Source organism: Dermacentor albipictus, chromosome 2, assembly GCF_038994185.2.
Source record: "Dermacentor albipictus isolate Rhodes 1998 colony chromosome 2, USDA_Dalb.pri_finalv2, whole genome shotgun sequence".
NCBI classification, from domain to species: domain Eukaryota; kingdom Metazoa; phylum Arthropoda; class Arachnida; order Ixodida; family Ixodidae; genus Dermacentor; species Dermacentor albipictus.
The window spans coordinates 205,416,336-205,433,478 of NC_091822.1; the positions used below are offsets into that span (position 1 = coordinate 205,416,336).

General features: G+C 50.0%; 1 protein-coding gene and 1 pseudogene across 5 annotated transcripts in view; both read left to right on the top strand.

Moving 5' to 3' along the window:
• The window catches only part of LOC135903397 (RNA-binding protein Musashi homolog Rbp6-like), a 1,054,134-nt gene that overhangs the window by 506,137 nt on the left and 530,854 nt on the right, over positions 1-17,143 (top strand). The window lies entirely within an intron of this gene.
• On the top strand, positions 11,582-12,566 carry LOC135903447 (adenylate kinase 2-like; annotated as a pseudogene).

Consider the following 17,143-nt stretch of genomic DNA (forward strand, 5'->3'; position numbering starts at 1 on the left):
CTGGGAGTGTTAGCCAGCGCCCCCACTCACAGACCTTGGCGGCGGACGTGGAACGTCTTTTTTTGCCGCAGGCGTCACGAGAACGTGATCTTTTCGGGTGAAGGCAACTGGTCAATAAACCCACATATGCTACCTGAAGGCATCAATGTTGCCGGATTCGAGACCCTCGTTATGTAATAAACGAGAAGAAAGGGGGTTAACCGAGGGACCCGATATTTATTAGTCATATAATGAGAAGCCAACAAACACTGACACCAAGTACAACATAGGGGAAATTGCATGTGCTTAATAAATGAAATAAAGTAATGATAAATTAATGGAAATTAAAGTGGATGAAAAAACAACTTGCCGCAGGTGGGAACCGAACCCACAACCTTCGCATGTCGCGTGCGATGCTCTACCAATTGAGCTACCGCGGCGGCGTTTCCCCAGCCACTTTCTTGGGTATTTATGTGTACTAGTAGAACCCTGGGAGTGTTAGCCAGCGCCCCCACTCACAGACCTTGGCGGCGGACGTGGAACGTCTTTTTTTGCCGCAGGCGTCACGAGAACGTGATCTTTTCGGGTGAAGGCAACTGGTCAATAAACCCACATATGCTACCTGAAGGCATCAATGTTGCCGGATTCGAGACCCTCGTTATGTAATAAACGAGAAGAAAGGGGGTTAACCGAGGGACCCGATATTTATTAGTCATATAATGAGAAGCCAACAAACACTGACACCAAGTACAACATAGGGCAAATTGCATGTGCTTAATAAATGAAATAAAGTAATGATAAATTAATGGAATTTTGTTTTTTCATCCACTTTAATTTCCATTAATTTATCATTACTTTATTTCATTTATTAAGCACATGCAATTTCCCCTATGTTGTACTTGGTGTCAGTGTTTGTTGGCTTCTCATTATATGACTAATAAATATCGGGTCCCTCGGTTAACCCCCTTTCTTCTCGTTTATTACATAACGAGGGTCTCGAATCCGGCAACATTGATGCCTTCAGGTAGCATATGTGGGTTTATTGACCAGTTGCCTTCACCCGAAAAGATCACGTTCTCGTGACGCCTGCGGCAAAAAAAGACGTTCCACGTCCGCCGCCAAGGTCTGTGAGTGGGGGCGCTGGCTAACACTCCCAGGGTTCTACTAGTACACATAAATACCCAAGAAAGTGGCTGGGGAAACGCCGCCGCGGTAGCTCAATTGGTAGAGCATCGCACGCGACATGCGAAGGTTGTGGGTTCGGTTCCCACCTGCGGCAAGTTGTTTTTTCATCCACTTTAATTTCCATTAATTTATCATTACTTTATTTCATTTATTAAGCACATGCAATTTCCCCTGTGTTGTACTTGGTGTCAGTGTTTGTTGGCTTCTCATTATATGACTAATAAATATCGGGTCCCTCGGTTAACCCCCTTTCTTCTCGTTTATTACATAACGAGGGTCTCGAATCCGGCAACATTGATGCCTTCAGGTAGCATATGTGGGTTTATTGACCAGTTGCCTTCACCCGAAAAGATCACGTTCTCGTGACGCCTGCGGCAAAAAAAGACGCTCCACGTCCACCGCCAAGGTCTGTGAGTGGGGGCGCTGGCTAACACTCCCAGGGTTCTACTAGTACACATAAATACCCAAGAAAGTGGCTGGGGAAACGCCGCCGCTGTAGCTCAATTGGTAGAGCATCGCACGCGACATGCGAAGGTTGTGGGTTCGGTTTCCACCTGCGGCAAGTTGTTTTTTCATCCACTTTAATTTCCATTAATTTATCATTACTTTATTTCATTTATTAAGCACATGCAATTTCCCCTATGTTGGACTTGGTGTCAGTGTTTGTTGGCTTCTCATTATATGACTAATAAATATCGGGTGCCTCGGTTAACCCCCTTTCTTCTCGTTTATTACATAACGAGGGTCTCGAATCCGGCAACATTGATGCCTTCAGGTAGCATATGTGGGTTTATTGACCAGTTGCCTTCACCCGAAAAGATCACGTTCTCGTGACGCCTGCGGCAAAAAAAGACGTTCCACGTCCGCCGCCAAGGTCTGTGAGTGGGGGCGCTGGCTAACACTCCCAGGGTTCTACTAGTACACATAAATACCCAAGAAAGTGGCTGGGGAAACGCCGCCGCGGTAGCTCAATTGGTAGAGCATCGCACGCGACATGCGAAGGTTGTGGGTTCGGTTCCCACCTGCGGCAAGTTGTTTTTTCATCCACTTTAATTTCCATTAATTTATCATTACTTCATTTCATTTATTAAGCACATGCAATTTCCCCTATGTTGTACTTGGTGTCAGTGTTTGTTGGCTTCTCATTATATATATATATATATATATATATATATATATATATATATATATATAATATGCACTCTTTTAACTCCTGAATATGCACCCCGGGTTTAGGCGCAACGCAATTATTGATTCCGAACACCATAGGCAAAAAACCAAGCAATATTACTACACACATACAAAAAAGAAGAAACAACGAAAACTAAAGCTTCAATATATGTACAGACAAAACGCAAGTGGCTCTCTGAATTGCTGATACGAATGCGTCGATTGATCAGCTGTAGTTGGCGTGGAAGTGCACACATATTGTTCGCGGAGAGAAGGCAAACCGGAATGCCGTTGTGCTTGTTTTCCTCATTGCCTTTTCATGCTTCCAGCTAGTTAGCCTTGTCTTGTTCCACTGCGTATAACTAGCGAATTTTATTTTTGTTCTGTCATTTACTGTATCAAAGAGCAATTGCAGGTGACGCAACTTTCGTCGCGATTCAAGTCTGGGACGGTCACTCATTTCCTTAAGGTTGCTAACGGTTACACTCCTGCCATACGCATTATTAATTAATCTTAACGCTTTCCTTCGGTATGGACGAGAGCGCGGCTTGCAGTCACTGCGACGGCGAGGAGACCGTACAGCACGTAGTACGTATTTTGCCACTGTCCTCGATACAGCGCACACGGGCTGCCGATAGCGGCCGTGTTGGCACGCCTTGACGACAGGCCACTTTCAGAACAGTCAGTCCCGGAATGCCGACATGAACAGTCGTCGCACCGAAAGTCGATCAAGCTTTTGTTGACCTTTTCGCGGGGCGGTGAACTGTTAGAAAGACTATAATTATCCTCTCCTTTTTTTTTGCACGCCTTCCTTTTGTCCCTGCTCTTCATTCCGTCTTTGCTTTCCCTTCCCCTAATGCAGGGTAGCAAAGCGGAGGCTTTACCTGTGGTTTACCTCTCTGCCTTTATCCCATTTTCACCTCTCTCTCTTAACGCTTTCCCCTGGACACATTTAATGCAGTTCGTGTTTGATTTTGTGTGTGGATCCCAAACAATGTCTGCGCACTCTAATAAATGTCGTACTGCGTAAGGGGGGGGGGGGGAGGGGGGGTATATGCCACAAGCTTACTTTAATGGTGCAATGTTTTAATTGACTTCTTAAGAGGTAAAGTTTGTTTGAACCTATTGAAACTACATAACTTACATGGCTGTTCTAGTTGAGCCGCGATTTTCGATGAGGTATTGTAATTTGAACACATATACAAATATTCAGTTTCACCATGACGAGCACTGTTCAATTACAGCGGAACAAGATTATTTAGTGTTAATTAGCACTTCATTGAACCTTTATGTGTGCCCTGCACACAGCATAATTTATTTGCAAATAGTTACGATAAATAAGGAAATGGAGCTCCCCGGTAAGTGACGCTTGTGGTGCTCCACCTAGAACGGGTGCAAAATGAGAGTTGCCTGTGTAGACGCTGTGTAAGGTGCGCATCAAGCCACTGCACAATTTGACACTCGTAGTCCACATCTGCTCCGATCTGTTATAGTTTTTTTTTTTTCACTGATAAAGCATACACGCGTTGGCACAGTCATTGTGTATAGCGATGCGAAACGCCCTTATGAATTTATCGCGGACATGCCAGTCTCTTGAGACGCTTGGCGCGTTTCGGTTTGGTCACCTCGACAAGCTTAGCAGTAGCGATTAGTAGCGAATGTGCGTGTTCGCAGCGTCTTCTGCACTTGTAAGAGTATAAATTGCCCCGAAATTTACGACCACGACGGCATACAAAGAGTAATAAACAAAGCCACAAGAACGTCTCCAGCACGAGGACAGGCAAATCCATGTATTTCCCATCATTCCCATGGTGGGTCAACGACTGCAGCTCCAGAGTTCCCTCTAGTAATTATTGTACGAAGCTCTGTGGTTGGAATAATTTTAGGCTATATTTTCACTCACAATTATGCCTTATGGCAGCTCTGTTAGTACGACGTTTCTGAACTTGCGCCTATCGTACGAACCATTGAGAAGAACTGCAAAGTGGATGAGTTCCTGCCTACGGAGTTTTCTCAACGCCCTTTTATTGTAGCTCCCTCTTTCTGTTTATGTTTCGCTCAAGTGTGAACAAAACAGGCGGGACTCTAACGGCCTGGGAAGTTCCGCTATAAGGCGTACGTTGTGCTACGCGATGAGGGAATTGGTTATTTGTGTGAACGCGGTAACGTTGTGTTTTACGTAACTTGAGTGCACAGTTTAAAGTAACAATAACGTTACCAGCCGGTGCAGAGTCTACAAATAACACTCGCTTGCGTGAACGGTGGAAGCAGAGCAGAATAGCGCTGTGCGGGAACACGGTGAAACGGAAGAGGCCAGGGCCCGCGCTCGTGTTGACCTTTCGTGTTGGACGGGCGCTCGCTTCCGCCGGCACCCGGCAACTTGGTTTCGCCGGTGGGCCTTCTTCCGCGGGGGCACCTGCTGCGGGATCCGCGCTTTGTGCGATTTGTTCTTTCAAGACCTGCAGGCGCGCAATGCAGCCGCATCTCAAGATGGCCGCGAGCCAGTTGTAGACGGGGCGCAGGGACGACGTGCAACAGCAGCGTTTATTTCTAAAACCGAGTCTCGCGCACCGCGGTTCGGACGCAGCTATAGTTGCGTGGAAAAAAAGAGAAAAGCATTACTAAACGCATTTCGTACGTAACGTTTTATCACCGCGTGCGTAGGAAATCTAGCTCTTTAGAAAACAACGTTATCAATGGCTTGGCTACGGACGACTCACCGAGTGCGTCGACATGGACAGCCTTTACCATTAGGCGAGATCAAGCACGTATCCCTGTGCCTTGTCGGCGTTCATCTTAACCGTTTCAAGGCGAACAACCAGTAAGCCCACGTTGCACACTCCGAATTGCGCCAAGGATTCTTTCGGTGTGCAGCACCAGTGCGCCCTCTCGCTCAACACGGAAGCCACCGGAACGCTAGGACTGATGTTTATTAAACGCAAGAGGGCTCTCTCGCGTTGGCCACTTGGTCGTTCGCTAAAGGCTGCTAGCCTGAAGCTAAATATGTCGCAGGCCCAAACCATTCAGCTATGAAACTGTTATCGTTGGTAGCAGAGGAAGCTCACCTCGCTCGCGTGATTGTTCCGCCGGCGTTACAATAGGTTCCCTCACTTTTTTGCCACGCGAAAGTCTGCTCGAAAATAACGTCGGCGTCCGGCAGCGCGAGCCGATGACGCGCCGGTTTCGCCACCCTTCGCCGCCGGTGCGAGGGCGGAAGTGAAGCGCTGCTTCTGGGAAGGGCGCGGGTCTCGCTTTCAAATTTCCGGCTGCCGGCGAAATCTTAGATGCCACTTCCGGTGCCTCCCGGAGCTCGCATCGCATTCTTCCTCTTTCGTAAAGGCTTTTATTTACTTCCGCTCACGCGCCTTCCTTTATTTGTTCTTGCATCGCCATACGTTTGTACATGATCACGTGGCAGGCTGCATAATCACATTTCGTTGTGAAAGTTCTGTCCCGCGTCGTATCCATTTTCTTGAGCGCCGAGGAGTGTGTTAGAGCGAGTAGAGTAAACCACATCAACGCCTCCTAGCGAGTGACGGCCGATCGACGTAGCTCAAAAAGGAATCTTCGAGGTTGTCCGCTCGAACGTTGTAATTATTACTCGCTGGAAACAGTCTTTTCCTGCTCTGAAACATGGGTCCCCTTATTTGGCAAAGTGGATCGTGGCGGTAACGATTAGTGCAGGAGTAAAACCATATCACATGTAGCCTATAACAATCGACAAGCACTTTAGGGAACAACACATTGGTTGCCACCTTTTTTTCTACCAGAGAATTGGCCGTTCTGAGCGTACATGGAATGAGCGGCCTTTCGTTTAGCCTCTGCGCGATTAAGTCCGGCGGCCTTCCATGGGAGCTTTGACCTTGAGCCATGCCGCACATCGCATCGGTCTGCCTCGAAACGATGCTGTGTCGCTTTATTTATGCAACGTGGTCGTTGCGCTGCCTTCTGTGAGAGTTGGCGGTCGTAGTTGTAGGGAGGACCTTGACTCTTCGTCGGGACTTAGGCGAGCAAGATTTACTTACAGTATTTACATTTTAAACAAGAGATACGTTTACACAGCCTAGCGCGACTCTCAAATGGAGCCCGCAAGACAAAGCATACAGCAAACGAGCACACAGCTCACGAGTACGACGACGAGCACACTCTCGACGACGAGCACGCACTAGCAGCCGACAACAGCCGCTTATAACCACTTCGTGTTCCCTAGATCCCTAGGTGAGGCAAAAACGTTCGTCCAGACATCGTAAACAAGCCGCCTCTCTGCGGGACGGTTTACACACACACACTTCCGCACACACATTTCCTTGCGCGAGGTTCACGGTCTGGAGCCGACGTCAGACGGACCTCGTAGAACTCGGGGCTTCTATAAGGAAAAGTGCCTTTTATTGCCCGAGCTGGCTCCCGCAGCGTGGCCGTCGTGGTGTCCATTGTCTTGCGTCCCCGTAGCCAGGTGGTCACGCGCGACCCCAGCCGGCGCCTCTAAATTCCAGAGCTGCCGTAGTCCGCAGTTCTCTGAAGTAAGTTCATGGTTGGTTAGCGCTGTCCTCGCTGGTTCTCTGTAGGGCGCCCCCACCGCGGGTCGATCAAAACACGTGCAGCGGGCTGAAATAGCTTTGCAGTGCAGTACCCCTGCAGGCCGATCCTAACAGCTCCTCCATGCCCCGGAAAATCTCGCCTGGCCAGTGCTGGCAACCGCTGGGCAGGAAGAGAATGCCTGGCGAGTAAAACAATGGCTTTGCTCTCTGCAACCGCTGCGCACTTGGCATGCCCTCAACCATCTCACAATAACTGGCACAGAAGAGTCGATCCCGGCAACACAATACCGCTCAGCGTTCAAACGCCCGGAATCAGGAGCGCTATAACGTAAAGGTATTCCCAACTTTTCTATTCCAATTCTGTAATCAGCCCACCACGATTGGACAAAAACTTTCGGACCACCTCCACTTAACCTGTATGTCAGGCGACGTCACGAAAACCGTGATAGCTCCCCATCTGGTCCGACGTGTACACACTGATTATGCATGATTTGATGGAACAAAAGAAAAACAGTTATTTCTGATTCGACCCCTTTTCGCCATTAGCCCTCGGCTATTGGTCAAGTTTTCAGGCTGCACCCACTTCACCTGCTGTCACGCAACGTCACAAAAACGCAAAAACTCACCGCGTCAAAGTGACGTGTACGCGATAAAGATGCATTAATATGCCGAACAAAACTGGATTTTCTTCGAAATAGGCGCAGGCTGCCCCATTCCGGAAGGAATAAAAGGTGGCTGCCGCCGATAGCTCAGGCACTGGCGAGTCTCACCTGCCGGAGAGCATGGGTTTATTTGCGTATAACTAAACTTTTTGCGTGGCTGCGTAACGTTTTCGAGAACTTTTGGTACGTTTACGACCTCGTTCTGCCAACTCTTCTTTGCTGAGGATCCGTTTTAGCGTCATTCTTAAGCTTCCATTGCATGCCGCCGCGATTGTCGACGAGCCACCACAACCTAAGTAAGAGAAAGCGGATCAATCGCAGACGCCGGCACCACCCTCTTCATCCGGTTATCGATATTCAGTGCAGTGGCTCGGCCCCATCGAATCCCTCTCCACTTGAGCATGCTCCTCGCCTCTTGTGAGCCAATTAGATTGTGGCGACGAGCGACCACGTAGACCGGTAACGGTAGCGCTTCTGACTCCAGATCAGAAGGTTGCGTGTTCGAATCACGTCCGGGTCACCAAACTGAGGCTCGAGCGGCTGGCACGCTCCGGCACGGGCTAGCGTTCCGAAGGACAAGATTAAAAAGAATGCTACGCTAAGCGATCGAGTGTTTGTTCTTCCTCTCCTGCAAGAGCCCGACTTTACCGGTCTACGTGGTCGCTCGTCGCCACAAGATAAGACAACCCGCTCAGTGCAGGCAATGTTATTCGTTTTTCAAGCAAACATAAATGACCTCCTATGAAGGGGGGAGCATTAGATTGCTTTGTTCAGACAACCCTGCGGGTGACCGCCCGACGCTTGCGTTGACGGTTACGTAAATGTGCCGTAAGGAGATTGGAATAAAAATTTTTTTACTCCTTGAAGCGCTTGTTCAGCAAGAGCAGGGGGAAAAGTAAACGTGTCTTCAATAAATATTAGTAAAAGGCTATTGGAACTCCTTTCCGCAGCGCTTGAGCGCTCCCCTTTGCAAGATGGCAAACCCACTGGCCCAACAGCTGACCACTGCAGACTTTCCGAGTATCGGTGCGTGCTCCCGTGGCCGCCAAGAACGCAGGCACGAGGTTCCCTCGCCATTCTGCACTGACGAGTGTTCCGGGCTGGCAAAGGGGAAGGTGTGCGGCTAAGATATGCTGATGGGTTAAGTTAAATGCTGGCATTTTACGTGCCGAAAGCACGCGATATCATTATGCGGCGCGCCGTAGCGGTGGACTCCGGTTCAAGTTTGACCACCCGCGGTTCTTTGACCCAATGCACGGTACGCGGGTGCATTTAGCCCCCAATCCAGGCGCGGCCGCCGCAGCCAGGTTTTGACCCCTCCACTCGGGCCTTCGCCAAGCGCAGCACCGAAGCTCCCAGGGCAGGCAGGGTCAGACCCCGACGTCTGCCTCGTGGAACGAATTGAGCACGGTCAGTCGTTTGTGACACAGTCCGAGTTTCGAGTGCCTCAGTTATTAGCTTCCGCTGTGAAGAAAGAGTGCACCGCAATGAACGCGCAGTCCGACTAACATTAATGAAGTTAAATTTTATGTACTGGAGGACATCGCTGGCGTTATGGAATGTATGAGGGCGATAGAAAATACCTGTAAGTTTTCCTAATTCGCATAGTTGCATAGGTCGAAAGTGGGCTCTAGATGTACGTGCGTTAGTAACGTGTGCAGCATTTGTTATGATAACTAAACTTTATATGCACACTAATTACATAAAATGAAAGATTTGCTCAGCCTGTGAGCAAAAGCCCCGGTTTAGCCCATTGGTGTTGAATACCTTAGACTGACCGTTAAGTCTCTCTGCAAGTGGAGAAGATGGTAACGTCACGTTGTACTGCGCGCGACGCGTAGCTCGCTGTGCGAAAAACTTGCACACGTGACATTGCTCTCGGTGCATGGCTCTATTTGCTAGGTGATTTTCAAGCGCACGTGCAATGAAGTGCACGATCAGAGAGCGCATTTCTTCAGGTATCGTTCAGGAACCGCGCAGTATATGTGTGCGGAAAAATCGGCTTTTATTTTTTCCGAACGTCCTAATTTTTTTTTTTAATATGCTGCATCTTTTCTAGCACTACGGAGGTATCTTAGATAATGAAGTGAGGCGAAGCGAACTTATGGGGCATGCTCATTGTCCGTCGAAGGGGCGCAAGCATCTCGTCCACGTTTCGGGGCAGAGATTGCCGACCTTCGAGTTGAAGTGCGCACGCTCCGCACTCGAGGGGGCCCCGCAGAAGAACAGCGGCGGCGTTGAGCTTTTCGCATTCGGAGAACTATGCGCGCCCATGTACACTATACTTACAGATGCATGGTGGACCGAGCTCTTTTAAGTCGACTCTGTCACAATACAGGTGGCCACGGCTACGCCACTGGGCGTCTCTGTGAGTGACAAGCATTTTCGAGGCGCACTAAATACGGCTTTCTGTCTTCGTAAACTTGGCGTCACAAGAAAGGAAGCCGGGAGAGAAAGGGCAGCGGCTTCGAACGGCCGTCGCTCTGCCAACTCACTTCTCTGCTGACGACCATCGTGCACAGAACACGCCAGCACTGCGTGGTCGCCAGGACGGCATGGAGAGCGGCACATTGTGACGCCGCCTCAGTGAATGAGTGCACTGAAGCGAACTCCTTGCAGAAGTCGCTAATGACGCCGCTGCACCGTGATCGCCGTGCTTTATTTCGCGCGACTTTTTATTCCTGGCGCTGCTTTACAGAACGCTCGAGTTTGGCGCGCGTGCCAGGCTCCTTCGTCCCTTATGACTAGGCGGGACCGCACAGGCAGGAAAAAAGTGACGTGTCTTGGTTTCTTTTTATTTTATTTGCAAGAAATTAGCTGGCTGTCTTGTTTTAAGAAAATTAAACCCGATTCCCTTTGAGCTACTTTCGAGACCGTCTGAGACGGGTGCGCTCTCTGCATTCGAGAAGAAAGAACGAACTGACCGGCAGAAAGCGTGAAGGGGCGAGCGCAATTAGCGACGGGCGGAACTCGGCACCGATAATGGTAATTGGGGCGCGAGCGAAAGCTGAGAAGCTGAATTCATTGTCCAGCGTATCCCTCGCTATAGGTCCTCCTCCTCCACCAGAGCCTGCGCTTTCGTTGGGAAGAAGGGCGTCGCCGCTCTTTCCAGTGCTCGTACATCTCTCACGATTGGTTCTCACGAGGCGAGGGTGCCTCTTCGTGCTGCTTGCTCAGTTTTGGCGCCCGTCGGGTCACCGCTTACGTCAATGTCATGCTGAAAACCTAGCACTTGTTCGTTTTTTTGCAAGCGGTGTGTCTGCAAGTAGTAAAAGCTGGCTTCTCTGCAGTGGGTCAGCTCTTGGGAAGAAGCCCACCTTTCAGTGTTCATATTACAGCTTCGCTGTAATCTGAGCTACTGCAAACCGCTTTAAATTACTGTCAACCGTTTCTGTGCGACCACGGCGCATCACATGGTGAACGAAGATCATTGGCCCGAAGTTTTCTTTTGAAACGTAGTTATAAATGGTCGTAAAATGATTTTTAGGCAGTATTACGTATTTTCTTTATGCCTTTTTTTAATCCTTTACCTGCAAGTTTGCAAATTTCATCACACCTTTTATTTATCCGCCATGCTCGGCTGCACGTCCCTTTCCACCCGCTTTGTGACTCGAATGGACTGCACGCTACGGGGGCCTGCCGAACGCCGTTTCTTTTTATGCGAAGCATACTAGCCGCACAACCACGCTCTTCCTTGCTGCGCCGCGCGCGGCTGCGTAGCTACCATATGACGTCATAACAGCTGCAAAGCGGTCGCTTAAGCTTCGCCTTCAAGAGTGGAACGCGACAGCGTTCCCGTCGACCCGCCAAGGGGTGTAAGACAATGGGCTACGGCGCAGCGACTACGCGCCCCGCATCGGACGCGGTGAGCGTCGAGCAACGCAGCGTTCGGCGCGACAACGAAATGTGCGCCTGAGCAAGCGACGCACGCCTGAGCCTTAGAAACAGCTCGTTTCTAAGGCAACACCGCGTTCACTAGAGGCGCTTTTGTGCCGCTTTGAAGCATCGAACTCGTGGCTCAGCCTTTCCCGACGTGGTGGTGCGAGGTGTGAGGTGTGAGGCGGTGAGGCCGGCGAGGTTGTGTAAGGTTGAGGAGCATATGGTGACCCTGTGGTAAACCAGGACCGCTACATCGTCCGGCTGAAGTATCGCCCAAAGAACTTCGCGAAAATAGCACATGGCTCCTTTACAAAAACGCAAAGAGAGTGAACATGTGTGCGCCGGCAGCTACGTGCCCAACGAAAGCAGAAGCCGAAAAGGTATCAATGCCGTTCTCCTTGGACCACCGGGATCTGGCAAGGGCACACAGGCGCCGAAGCTAAAGGAAGAGTACTGTGTCTGCCACTTGGCGACCGGGGACTTATTACGTAACGAGATCAGTTCAGGATCTGAATTGGGCAAGCGACTGAAGTCCACCATTGAGAGCGGGCATCTGGTGAGCGATGACGTAGTCATCGAGATGGTGGCCAAGAATTTGGACAAACCCGAATGCAGCTATGGCTTCCTTCTGGATGGCTTTCCACGTACCATTGTTCAGGCTGAAAAGCTTGATGAAATGTTGGAGAAGAGGCGCACCCCTCTGGACTCTGTGATAGAGTTTGGCATTGATGACAGCTTGCTCATCCGGAGGATTACAGGCCGGCTGACACTTGCCGAGCGGGCGCTCCTACCATGAGATCTCCAACCCACCAAAAAAGCCCATGACTGATGACGTGACTGGTGAACCACTGGTGCGTCGACCCGGTGACAATGCGGAAGCACTGAAGAAACGCCTGTCTGCTTACCACACACAAACTGCACCACTCGTTGGCTATTACCAGAAACGTGAGCTTCACACCAGAATTGATGCCACCTTAGCTCCACAGAATGTGTTTGAGAACATCAAAAAGATTTTTGAAACAGCCAAGAGCAAGGACCATGTGATCTTCCTTTGATAGAGAGCTGGGTTATCTGAAGAGGAAAAGAAGATATGATGGCTCCATGTCAATAGCTGCTGTAGTGAAATAAATGATTTGCTATGGGGTAAAAAAAACTCGTGGCTCAGTGGTAACGTCTCCCTCTCACAGTCCGGAGACCCTGGTTCGATTCCCACCCAGCCCATCTTGCAAGTTGTTTTTTATTCATGAAGTGCGTGCTGGGATTTATCGCTCACGGCCAACGGCGCAGACGCCGGCACCGAAGCCGACGACACCGGCTTTTCTGCGACATGAGCTCCTTATCGCTCTCGCGTTAAAATAAAGGCTAGTATGCTTCGCATCCTGGGCTTAACCTTAGAGAAGCCACAGCCGTTTTTTATAGTCCCAAGCAAACTATCGGCTGCACCCATTTGTTGTCTAGTCCACACCGCTGTTATCCTGTCTTTTAGTGTTATGCCTATCGTGCTTTATTAGTGTCATGCAATCGATAAAAATTTCGTAGTGGGCTGCTAGATGGTTGAACATACAAGCGTTTGTGCGCAAAAACAGTGAAAAGACCAGACAGGAACGAGTTCACAAACACAGGTCACCGAGCGCAAACTATCGATAGTATATTTGGCATATTTTTTTCAGAAACTAGAGAATAAAGATGTGGTCCAATCGCACGTGCAACGTGATAGGATTTAACTAGCCAGCGCATGCCCGGCATTCTGCCGCAGAAGATGCACCGCGGCTACTGTGTGTATGCAGCAGTCGAGCACGTATCGTCTTCGTCGCCACGACCCTTTCGATCTCGGCCCGTTTTCTCTTTCGGTAAGATCGTCTGCTGCGTTTGTCAATGGTGACTTCAATGGCGAAACCCCAGAAGAGAGGTGGACGTGCCCATTCAAGCCGTCAGTCGCGCCTTCTTCCTGAAGGAGTGCCTCGTCTGCTTCATCGCGGGTGTCACCACATGAAGACGGGATTTCCTCCAGGAACGTAAAGCAGTGCTGGTAGACCTCGTCGGTGTCGCGAATATCTTCAGCCTCTGGCAGTAGCTTCCGCAGGGAGGCAACATCCAAAACTAAAGATTATTTTTCTTCGCAATCTTCTTGTGAACGCGTATATAATCGGCGTAGAATAATCGGACCGAGCTATGAGCCACATGCATCCCGTGTAGTGAGCAGCTTGACCTAGTCGAAACATTTACACTGAACAGCACCGCACTCTTTCTGTTGCTTTTGCTGCGCCGCCATCCTGGTTGACATTCCGGGATGTCTCACGGTGTCATGTTCTACAAACAAGGCCAAACCCGCCGCGGTTGCTTAATGGCTCTGGTGCTGGGCTGCTAAGCACGTGGGTGCGGGACCAAATCCCGGCCACGGCGGCCGCATTTTCGATGGGGGCGAAATTGGAAAACACCCGTGTACATACATTTAGGCGGACGTTAAGGAACCCCAGCTGGTCCAACCTTCCGGAGTCCCCCACTACGGCGTCCCTCATAATCAGATGGTGGTTTTGGCTCGTAAAGCCCCATAATTTATGTTTTGTAACAAGGCCGTCTAAAGCTATTCACTGTGAAAACCTGTGGGCCACGCTCATTATCGAACGACAATGCCCGTCTGGCGCCACCTCTGCTGTTCTCGGCGTGGCGTCAGAAAGGTCCTGACAAAACGTAATAAATTAGGCAGCCTTTGGCTCAGCCATGTCACACTGCACTTTTTTGGACAGCGAAAACGCAGAGGTTGAGGTAAGACAGGAACACGTTATCTGTGAGGGACGCGAAAAACATCTGATAACGGGAAACTAAATAAATGGCTCGGGAAATTACTCAGCCTTTTAGAAAGGCACAGTGTGAATTGCACGCAGTGGTGCCGGTATCCATTGCACGAGCGCCTCCACAATGGCGCACCTGCCGATTATGGAAGCGCTCCGTCACTTACGGACTAGCCTGCCTTGCTGTGTGCAGCAGGCGCACGAAGTCGGCCACCACGTGCACTCGCCGTGTCAGCGAATAATGGAGGCGTCGGTGCCCGCGCAGCTTGTAGGCTGCTAACTCAGCACGCGTCAGCACTTTAGAGGGCGACAGTGCACACGCTAGACACAAATAAAATCTAACAGCACATTTTTGTTGGAAACAAGCTGCCAGAGCGAAGTTCTGAAGCAGCAAAGAAATTACAACTAGATTTGCGTACAATGAAACCTGACAGACCACAACCGAAGGTACTGAAGCCAGCATGCTCAACATGGCCACTTTGGCCCGTTATATTTAGTGAATAAAGCAAATGAGGAAACATATTGTCGCACCCACGTTTTTCTCGATATAAGCGGACTTCCATCAAAATGTTTTTCGAAAATTGGAACTGCAGTTTTTTTTTTGCAATTTTATTTCTTGAACATGGTATTTTTCAAGTTGTTTATTTACCTATTTTTTCTTGTCCTGTGTTTCACGTCGGAAGATAATATTTTGCACAAATGTTGCAAAGAGAACGTTTTATGCTTGACACTTCTTTCAAGCTTCTGTGTGAAATCGAAAACTCTCCAAGACGCATCAAAGTAGCAAAATTTATCCGATTTCGTCCATCTTTGGAACCTTTTTACATTTTTTCTTTAGTTTGTGGACATCCATCGTGGTTGCTAAGTGGATATGGTGTTAGGCTGCTGAGCACGAGATCGCGGGATCGAAGAAATGTGAAAACGCCCGTGTACTTAGACCTAGGTGCACATTAAAGAAACCCAGGGGGTCGAAATTTCCCGAGCCCTCCACTGCAGCGTGCCTCATAATCAGAAAGTGGTTTTGGCACGTTAAACGCCCAAGTTTAATTTTTAAATTTTTTTTGGTTTGTGGACAGCATAAAATACGCGTGGAACTAATTTACTGCAAAGCGTGTTAAAATGCATAAAAACGTTTTTCGACAGAACGTTTTTAGTTTGCATTCAATTCGGCCATTAAATCAGAAAATATTACCGTAAGCAACAGAAGCACGCTCGCCCCGACACCTTCAAATATTTCCAAGCGAAGCATCTACTGCGTCACAAGTGGCGTTGTAGTGATCACGCAAAAACCCAGTTGCTCCCAGAGCAGAGCAGCTGCGGGAAAGGGCGGTTTGATCAGTTGACAGTTGCGCCGGCGTCGGAGCCCCAGTCATTATCAAGAATTCCGCAACCAATCAGAGCCGTCTCGCTTCCGTTGAGGAAGGGAAAGGGCGGGAAAAGGTCTCGCGCGCGCTGCATCGGCTTCGTTTCCGTTCACTTGATTCATGTAAAACGGACGCGTTGTGCGTTCCCCCGAGGAACTGGCAGCGTTCGACGAGCGGCGGCGAGAATTCGCCGATGAAAGTTCTCGCCGTCGGCGCGCCAATCCATCCGTTATTTCTTGGCTTGCTGGGAACGCTTTTCTGGAATAAAATTTTCGGTCACGCACAGTTCGAATATTGTTGCATGACACATAAAAAAGCAGACAAAGCAAAAATATCAAGGGGTCATGCGTGTTTCGTCTCTCGCGGAATCACCCAGTTGCTGCCGGAGCCCAAAGCCGCCGCCGCCCTCCTTCTCCATCCCACACCACCACGGCCTTCCTTGCGATGGAAGACGACGCGTTTGCTCTCCGCGATCGTCGGCCACCCTCGCGTATTTTCACTGACACATGCAGCATACGGCGCGCGGAGATGGTGTTATCGCCCATGGACTTTATACGGAGCATCACACTGGCGACGACAACAACAATGCGCCTGGAGTGTCTATACAGTTGCTCTCGCAATAAAAAAATAACAAAGAAATATTCAATGCCCTTCCCCTCTGTGAAGAATGATGATCAGCGAAGCTGTGAATTTGGGCCCCTTAATGGCGAACTGCACCTCCGCGGCGGGTCGGCGCGGCATTGCACTACCGTCGAGATCGGCCCACGTATGGGGAATGCTTATCGCCTGCTTTACTTCCGCCGCGGATCGGCCCCGAATAGCACTATCTAGGGGATCGGCCCACGTATGAAAAACTGTTGGTCTGTGTGCACGGAGACGAGATCTGCCAGAACCTGGTCATAAACAGCGTCGCTGTAAAAAGCCGATTCATCACATTGGTGTCTGCAGCGGCGCGAGCGTCGCCCTGCTCGCACAGCCGATCCCGCCGCCGCCACACGGGGGGCGGCGCGAAAAAAGCCATGGGATCCCTTCGCACCTCAGGAGCCAACTCGGTTGCGCCCGAGTGCGCGCCCTTTGCGCGGGCGCCTTTGTATCGGCGCAAGACCGCCGACCACGAGAACGGGTGAAGACGGTGGCTGAAAGAACAAAGTGTATGTGTATCGAGTGCGTGAAGTCGGTCGGAGAGGTTGAAAGGCGACGGGAGAGCTCAAAAGAGCGTGCATGTATGTAGTGCAACTGGCGGTCGTCTGTTCCGGATCACCGTTGGTTTTGGGGAGGAAAGAGAGGCCTTGACGTCGTGCAGCCATATGGATGCGCCTGTCTTCCTTCGCATCTCCAATCGGTTCGCAGACGGCGCAAATGGAGCTTTGAACTTGCATCGCTACGAGTCGCCTAAAGTGTGCGCTGCTGACGCGCGTCAGAACAAGACCTATGAAACTTCTGTCACAGTTTTAGTGAAGCAGACGCCCTCCTGTGTTTTTCCGTGTCAAGTTCAAAAAGACGACGAAGACCCGCGACGTGATTACGTGAGTGCCTCCACTGCTGGCTGACACTAACACTCACAGACCAACAAG